This window comes from Pristis pectinata, chromosome 1 (assembly GCF_009764475.1).
Source record: "Pristis pectinata isolate sPriPec2 chromosome 1, sPriPec2.1.pri, whole genome shotgun sequence".
Classification (NCBI taxonomy): Eukaryota; Metazoa; Chordata; class Chondrichthyes; order Rhinopristiformes; family Pristidae; genus Pristis; species Pristis pectinata.
The window spans coordinates 18,803,019-18,812,708 of NC_067405.1; positions in this window are offsets into that span (position 1 = coordinate 18,803,019).

The window sequence follows — 9,690 nt, forward strand, 5'->3', positions numbered from 1 at the left end:
TAAATACGACATTATGGCAATCACCGAGTCATGGCTTTATGACAGATATAATTGGGAACTGAATGTCCAGGTGTACACAGTGTATAGGAAGAATAGGTAGGTAGGCAGAGGGGGCAGTGTGGCCCTGATGGTTAGTAATGATATAAAATCAATAGAAAGGAAGGATATTGGGTCAGAAGAAGTGGAATCTTTATGGGTGGAGCTAAGAAATAGCAAGGGTAAAAGGACAATAATAGCAGTTATATATAGGCTCCCTAATAGCAGTCAGGATGTGGACTATAAGTTGCAGTTAGAAATAGAAAAAGTGTGCCAGAGTGACAACGTTAAGATAATTATGGGGGATTTTGACATGAAGGTGGATTGGGAAATCTAGCAAGGCAGTAGATCTCAGGAGAGTGAATTTGTAGAATGTCTACGGGATGGCTTTTTGGAGCAACTTGCTGATGAGCACACCAGGGGATCGGCTGTTTTGGATTGGGTGCTGTGTAACAAACCTGAGGTGATTAGGGAACTAAAGGTAAAGGAACCATTAGGAACTAGTGATCACAATATGATTGAGTTCAGTTTAAAATTTGAGAAGGAGAAGCTGATAGCTGGTGTATCGATATTTCAGTGGAACAAAGGAAATTACAGTGGCATGAGAGAGGAGCTGGCCCAAATTGATTGTAAGAGTAAGCTAGCTGGAGGGACGGCAGAGCAGAAATGGATAGAATTTCTACAAGAAATAAGGAAAATGCAGGATAGATATATTCCAAGAAAAAAGGTTTTGAATGGAAAAAAGGCACAAATGTGGATAACGAGAGAGGTTAAGGTTAAAATAAGAGCAAAAGGGAGGGCATACAAGGAAGCAAGAATTAGTGGGAAAACAGAAGACTGAGAAACTTTTAAAAACCTGCAGAAAGAAACTAAGAAGGTCATTAGGAAAGAAAAGATGAATTATGAAAAGAAGTTGGCAGATAACATTCGAAAGGATACAAGGAGTTTTTTTAAAATATATGAAGAGTAAAAGAGAGACATGGGTTGATATAGGACCAATTGAAAATAGTGTGGGAGAAATTATAATGGATGATAAAGAGATGGCAGAGGAACTAAATGAGTATTTTGCATCGGTCTTCACTGTGGAGGACATCAGCAATATACCGGATAGTCATGGGTCTCAAGGAATGGAACTGAGTTCAGTTAAGATTACTAGAGAGAAGGTGCTAGGGAAGCTAAATGGACTAAAGACAGATAAGTCTCCCAGGACCGGATGAGGTGCATCCCTGGGTTCTGAAGGAGGTGGCTTTAGAGATTGCAGAAGCACTGGTGATAATTTTCCAGGAATCGATAGACTCCGGCGTGGTTCCAGAGGACTGGAGGGTCGCAAATGTAGTTCTGCTGTATAAGAAAGGTGGGAGGCAGCATAAAGGAAATTACAGACCTATTAGTCTGACTTTGGTGGTGGGAAAGTTATTAGAATCGATCCTCAAGGATGAGGTTATGGAATGCTTAGAGGTGCAAGGCAAGATAGGTCCAAACCAGCATGGTTTCATGAAGGGAAGATCCTGCCTGGCCAACCTATTGGAGTTTTTTGAGGAAATCTCAGGTAGGGTGGATAAGGGAGAGGCTGTAGATGGTGTGTATTTAGACTTTCAAAAGGCCTTTGACAAGGTGCCGCACAAGAGGCTGATTAATAAGATGAGAGGTCATGGAATTACAGGTAGGATATTGGAATGGGTGGAGCATTGGCTGGTTGGCAGAAAGCAAAGGGTGGGAATAAAAGGATCCTGTTCTGGTTGGCTACCAGTTACTAGTGGTGTTCCGCAAGGGTCGGTGTTGGAACCGCTTCTTTATACTTTGTACATTAACGATTTGGATGATGGAGTAAATAGTTTTGTGGCTAAGTTTGCAGACAACACCAAGATCGGTGGAGGAGTAGGGAGCATTGAGGAGACAGGAAGGTTGCAGAGAGACCTAGATAGTTTAGGAGAATGGGCAAGGAAATGGCAGATGCGATTCAATGTTGAGAAGTGTGCCGTTGTACACTTTGGAAACAGAAATAAACGGGCAGATTATTATCTAGAAGGGGAAAAAATTCAAAGTACAGAAGTACAAAAGGACTTGGAGGTACTCGTGCAGGATACCCTAAAGGTTAACCACCAGGTCGGATGGGTGGCAAGGAAAGTGAATGCTGTGTTGGCATTCATTTTGAGAGGTATAGTGTATAAAAGTAGGGAGGTGTTGATGAGGCTCTATGGGGCACTAGTGAGGCCTCATTTGGAATACTGTGTGCAGTTTTGGGCCCCATATCATAGGAAGGATGTGCTGATGTTGGAGAGGGTTCAGAGGAGATTTACGAGGATGATTCCCGGAATGAAAGGGCTTACGTATGATGAGAGTTTGTCGGCTCTTGGACTGTACTCACTGGAGTACAGAAGAATGAGAGGGGACCTCATAGAAACATTTAGAATGTTGAAAGGACTGGACAGAGTAGATGTGGCCAAGCTGTTTTCCTTGGTGGGTGAGTCCAGGCCCAGAGGGCACAATCTTAGAATTAGAGGGTACAGGTTTAAAACAGAGTTGAGGAGAAATTTCTTTAGCCAGAGGGCAGTGAATTTATGGAATTCTTTGCCATGTACAGCAGTGGAGGCCCAATCATTGGAGGCGCTTAAGGAGGAGATAGATAGTTATCTAATTAGGCAAGGTATCAAGGGATGTGGGGATAAGGCCAGAAATTGGGGCTAGAAAGGAATAGCTTTTTTTCCCCTTTAGCTCATGGAGTAGACTTCTTTCCCCCATTTCTCATTTTTATCTTTCTTTTCCTTTTGCTTTGGAGCAGACTCAATGGGCCGAATGGCCTACTTCTGCTCCCTTGTCTTGTGATCTTGTGATCAGAAGTCCATCAGAACCAGTTCAAATCATAAATATAGCCCTATCTCTACTCAAATAACTAAACACACTGTAAAAGAATGTATTGAGTTGATGGCACAATTAACGTAATGAAAGACATGTTCTAACTGTATTTACTATATGTTATGAACAAAGTATATTTCTGGAAAAAAAATAACCAGAGAGTGTAAGTTTCCCAATTTACACAATTCGGAGTTTAGTGTTGCTCCAAATCAAGTGAATGGGGTCACCTACTATACATTGTCTCTTCCTGGCATTAAGCAGATGTGCAATGCAATGTTCATCTCATCAGTACATTGCTACTCTGCTGCCAGACTCAATACTCCTTCCTGAGGCCCCCATAGTACTTTCTGTATTTCTGAAAGCTATTCCATGGCATTATAGCATGTGATAGCAAGAGAGAAGCTTCCTCAATTGAATTTCCATTTGTGTGATGTACTTTAAAATATATACATGAAGCTCTAATGGCTTCAGACATTTATTTCATAACATCAACAAAATAAAGGTTGGATTAAAGAAGGTGTAAAGTCCACATTTCAAGTGCTATGTCTCTGCACTGATTTTTCCTTGTTTCACAATGGGTTTATTTCCTGGCATATAGACAGGAAATGTCGACACAAGTTATCATTAACAAGATTAGTATAGAAACTAATAAAGATTGCTATGTGATTTCAGTGTAAATTAGTTGAGGAAATTCCAGCTTAATGTAATTTTTTACTTAAATTCCCTAACTTTACAAGCTCTACCAATCAATTATACACTGTACTTTGCCTTGAACATCAACAATACAATTCAACAATGCCTTACTCTCCCCCTGCATCTTACTGATAAAGCCAGAATGGCAGATCTTTCTTAACAATTATTTAATTTGATCATTAATTCATCTTCATTCTTGCATTCACAGCAAAAGTTGCAAATGATTTGAGAAGTGAACTGGATTGAATTAATGTCAATGTACTTGTCATAGTGGAGAAAAAAATCATAAACATTGCAAGCTCACTATTATACCAGAATAAACAGCTCAGCGAGTCAACACAAATATACCTCTCAAATTGCTGCTTTTAATGTGAAATAGTCTATGTTTCTGAATCAGATACATCCCAGATGTGATAAATTGCTTTACAATAACAAAGGTCCATATTAGTCTGATTTTATGTAGTTGGGGAGGGAGAAAAGTCCCTCGTAATTCTTTTTTGTTGTAATTTGTAACGATACGTCAATTCGTTTATGTACTGTTCGTCATATTTCTGCAGTAATCGAATGCAGCTTTTGCACCATAAAGCGCCTATAACAATCTGCTGAGATAATAAACAACAGCTGCATGGGGTCTTCAAGCATTTCCTGTACTGTCTTTCTTCCTCGAACTTTCTGATAATAGCAAACAAATGGCAGAAAGTACCAGGTTGCAGCAAAAGCTCTAGAGTTGAATGCTTTTTATCTTCATTGAGATTGACATTGAGAAAAGAAAGGCTTTGAAGAGCTGACAGACAAAAATGCAGAGTTTTCTCTTTCAAATATGATACAATGACAGGGGTGGGATGTCTGTTGTGTGGTATTTGTTGTAAATATATAATGGAAAGAATGTTTCTGAAAGCAGTGCTGGAAGTCTTAAATATTGCATTGTTGATGAGAAATAGCATATAATGATGTATTTAAAACATAGTGTCAAATGACCTTGTTCTTCAACTTTTAAAATACAGGAGTGCTTCTTCTGGCTCCGTTGCGGTCCCAGAGACCCAAACAATGCTACTCTCCTAATAATCTCATTTCTTACATGGTATTGTCTCACTTCTATCTTTCTTCCATCTCAAACACCCCACACCCAAGTACCCTCACCCAAGTGTCATCCTTCCAATTAGCCTCATGGTAGCTCATCATTCTTATAAGACTATTTCCATTCCTTCCATTCACCTCTTTACAGAAGAGCCATCCTCACCCTAATGCCTGCTCTTTCCTTCAAATGACTTGCCTGAAAGTACTGCATAGCACAGTAGCTCAACATTTAAAGCCTTTTCATCCATAGGCTGCTTGTGGGTGCTGGTTTTATTCAAATACATCTCAGGCTTAACAGGTAGGTGCATGGATGATTTCCTGAATCTCTTGATTGCTAGCAGATTTGTCCAAATAGATTTCTGGGCCTTTGTATTTTTAATCAATATAAGTAATGCCAGCAGTGAAATCAACTGTAGGCTATTTACTCACGACAAATACATTGGAGAGAAGTAGAGACAGGGAACTGATTTAAGGATTTGCAAAAGGATTTAGATTCATTAAACAATTGAGTAGACATATGACAAATGAAATTCACAGCAGGTAGATATGTTGCACAGAGGTCAGTAAAATGCAGTAAACAATGAGCACCTTCTGAATATTTTCAGAAAGACATGAGACAAAATTTTGAAAAAAATGATAGATTTATCAGTTTCAAAATGCTGGAATGACAAATGCATGGTAAAAGTTGTCTAGATGTTACAAAGGTATGGATAATGGTTTCAGTGACAGATAAACCGAGCCTGGAGCAAAGTCTAGTGATGTTGCAGAGGTAAAAAATAAACATTCTTCTGTGATAGCACAAAAGTGTAGTGTGGGGCTCATCCTGGCAGATGGCAGGTGTAAAATAAAGTCAAGGAGAATTCAGAGTGACATGAGGAAAGTGGTTGGAATCTGGAATGCACTAATGCAGATGTGGTGGAGGCAGGTTTCATTCAAGAGGAAACTAGGTAAATACATGATGCAAAAAAAATTTGCGAGTCTACAGAGAAATGACCAAGGGGGGATCTAGAGATGTAGACGTGAGGGGCTGAATGGTCTTCTTCTGTGCTATAACAATTTTATGATTCTATGGAATTTAATATCATGGAGAACAGACCTCAGACAGGGGCTGTAAATAAAAAGTTCAGTGTTGGGCTGATTGTAATTTTCCTTTGTATTTTTAATCAATGTATATATTTAATCAACGTAAGCAATGTGAGCTGTGAAATCAACTGTAGATGATTTACTCACAACAAATACATTGGAGAGAAGTAGAGAAAGGGAACTAATTTAAGAACTTTCTTGAGGATTTAGATGTGTTAGATGATTCAGCAAATATATGACAAATAAAACTTACTGCAGGTAAATACAATATATTGCAGTTAGTAAAATGTAATAAATAACTAAACAAAGAACACATTTTGAACTTTTTAGAGGGGATAAGATTTTGTAGATTATATCTGCATGCTAGTGAGGGTACGAATAGGAGGACCGGGTAAATGAATGTGTGGCTGAAGAGCTGGCGGGTGGGTTTCAGCTACTTGGACCACTGGGATCTCTTTCAGGGCAGAGGTGACCTGTACAAGGGAGACTGGTTGCATTGGAACCGGTGCGGGACCAGTATTCCTGCAAGGAGATTTGCTAGTGCCACGTGGGTGGGTTTAAGCTAGTCTGGCTGGGGGTTGGGACCCACAGGGGGAGTCTAACAGATAAGAACTTTGAAGCAAATAGAAAGATTAGAGTAAGCAAGTTCAGTAGGCAGGACAGGCAGGAGCAAGACAGAGAGTGTGGAAGGTCTGATGGGCTAAACTGCATTTACTTTATACGAAGAAGCCTGACAAGTGAGGCAGGTGAACTCAGAGGATGGATCGGCACATGGAATTATGATGTTATAGTTGTTGTGGAAACATGATTGACGGACGGGTCAGACTGCAACTCAATGTTCTGGGGTATCCATCTTCTAGCATGACAAAGGCGGAGGTAAGAGAGGATTGGGAGTTGCACTATCATTTAGGGAAAACATCACAGCGATTCCTAGAGAGGATATCCCAGGATTAGAGAAACAAAGGACTGCAGATGCTGGAATCTAGAGGAAAAACACAATGATGCTGGAGGAACTCAGCAGGCCAGCCAACATCCGTGGAGAAAAGCAGACGGTCAATGTTTTGGGTCAGGACCCTTCTTCAGGACTGCAGATAGGAAAAGGGGAAGCCCAATATATAGGGGGGAACAGTGGAAGAGTAATAGGTGGACAAAAGAGGGGAGGTGCGATGGGCACAAGGTGGTGATAGGTGGATGCAGGTAAGAGATAGTGATAGGCAGGTGCGGGGGAGGAGGGGAGAGCAGATCCCCTGGAGGATAGGTCAAAAGTAAGGAGGGAGAGGAAAAAAAGGTAGAAAAAAAGAGGCTAGGAAAAGGAAGAAGAGAAAAAGCATGGCGGGGGGGGGAGGTGTTGTGGCGAAGGGGTGTGGGGATTACTTAAAGTGGGAGAATTCAATGCTCATGCCATTAGGCTGCAAGGTTCCAAGATGGAAAATGAGGTGCTGTTCCTCCAGTTTGCGCTTGAAATTCTCCTGGCAGTGGAGGAGGCCGAGGACTGACATATCTGTGATAGTGTGGGAAGGGGAGCTGAAGTGACTGGCAACCCTCAGGATTAGATGGGACAGCGTTACTTAAGTGTATTCAGGAAGTTTTCTGAAGCCCTACTAGAAAAGAGGTACACTTGATCTCCTCTTAGGAAATGAGGCTGGACAAGTAGTTGGTTTGTCAGTGGGGGAGCACTTTGAGACCAGCGACCATAATTGTATTAATTTCAATATAGTTATGGAAAAAGATGGGACTGGTCCTCAAGTCAATGCCCTAAATTGGGGAGAGGCTAATTTCAATGGCCTCAGAGAGGAACTTGCAGATGTTAATTGTGAGAGGCTGTTTGCATGTAAACAGACATCTGGCTAATGAGAGTCTTTCAAAAATGAGAAAGGAAGAGTTTAGGGCCAGCACATTCCTGTTAGAGTGAAGGGCAGGCCTGGCAAGAATAGGGAACCTTGGTTGACAAGAGATATTAAGGATCTGGTCAGGAAAAAGGAGGCATATGTCAGATAGCTGGGATCAAGCAAGTCCCTTAAGGAGTATAGGAGATGCAAGAGTACACTTAAGGAAATTAGGAGGGCAAAAAAGGACGATAAGATATCCCTGACAGACAAGATAAAGGAGAATCCTAAACGATTCTATATTAAGAATAAGAAGGTAGCTGGGGAGAGAGTATGTTGCTTAAGGATCAGTGTGGTTATCTATGTCTGGAACAACAGGAAATGGACGAGGTCTTAAATCAATACTTGCCATCTGTATTTGCTGTAGAGAGAGACATGGAAACAAGTGAGTTTGGGGGAGGGAACAGTGATATCCTGGAGCATATCAACATTATGAAGGGGGAGGTTTTGGAGATCCTGAAATGCATAAAGGTGAATAAATCCCCTAGGATCTTACAGGAAGCAAAAGAGAAAATTGCTGTGGACTTGGCAGAGATTTTTGTAAGTTTATTAGCCTCAGGTGAAGTACCGGAAGACTGGACGGTGGCTAATGTTGTGCCTTTATTCAAGAAGAGTAGCAGAGATAAACAATGGAACTACAGGCCACCAAGTCTTACATCAGTGGTGGGAAAGTTATTGGAAGGGATTCTGAGGGACAGGACTTATTTGCATTTAGGAAGGCACGGACTGATTAGGGATAGTCAGTATGGCTTTGTGCGTGGGAAATCATGCCACACAAATTTGATTGAGTTTTTTAAAGAGGTGACCAAGAAGATTGACAAGGGCAAGGTGGCAGACGTTGACAAGGTCCTGCATGGTAGGTTGGTCAGGAAGGTTAGAACACATGGGACCCAGGCAAATTAGATACAAAGTTGGCTTGATGGTAGGAGGCAGAGAGTGGTAGTGGAGGGTTGCTTTTCAGACTGTAGGTCTGTGACCAGTGGTGTGCTGCAGTGATGGTTCCTTTGTTGTTTGTCATATATATTACGGATTTGAATGAGAATATAGGTAGCATGACTATTAAGTTTGCAGATGACACCAAAATTGGCCCAATAGTGGACAGTGAAGAAGGTTGTCTAAAGTTACAACAGGATCTAAATCAACTGAGAAAGGAAGCAAGGCAATGGCAGATGTAATTTAACTTGGACAAAGTGCGATAAGTATGATGTGTTGCATTTTGGGAAGTTAAACCAGGACACAGTGGATGGTATCAAAGGGTACAAGTGCATAGTTCCCTGAAAATGGGAACACAGGTAGACAAGATAGTGGGGAAGGCATATGGCAAGCTTACCTCCATCAACCAAGGCATTGAGTATAAAAGTTGGAATGCCATGTTATAGTTGTACAAAACGTTTTTATGGCTGCACTTAGAGTATTGTGTGCAGTTCAGGTCACCACACTATAGGAAGGATGTGATTAAGCTAGAAATGGTGCAGAAAAGATTCACAAGGATGTTGCCTGCATTGGAGAGCTTGAGTTATCAGAAGAGATTGCATAGTCTAGGTCTGAGACAAATTGGTGGTATAAGTGCTGAAAAAAATCAAAGTTTGATGAAAGCTATGATTAAACTGTCTGAGTTGTGTTGTGAGGGGTTATTTCAGTTCCACTGCTATTGTAAATAGTAATACCAGTTGTTCCAGGTTTTCATCAGACCAAAGAGATGATGCTTAATAGCACAAAAAATCTGGTGTCATTAACAACCTCATGCATTTTGCTGCAAGGATTTCGAGGATAGAGAGTCATCAGTCACAGTCATCTTTTGGCATATTCAAACACATTCTTTGCAAGTGTATTTTATGCTGATGATCTCTGTGAATACTGGCAGCCCTGAAGGATATGGATATGAATATCACTGAAGGACCCAATAGGAGAATTTTAGGTTTCAAGCATAAGAAAACTCAATAGTGACATGCTAGAGAATGATTGAAGCTAGATTTGCGTACATCAGATAGTTTTATTCCAACTTTTTTGTCAGGCATGTAAATAGGATCAAGTTTGCTTGCATATCCATCTATTTTAG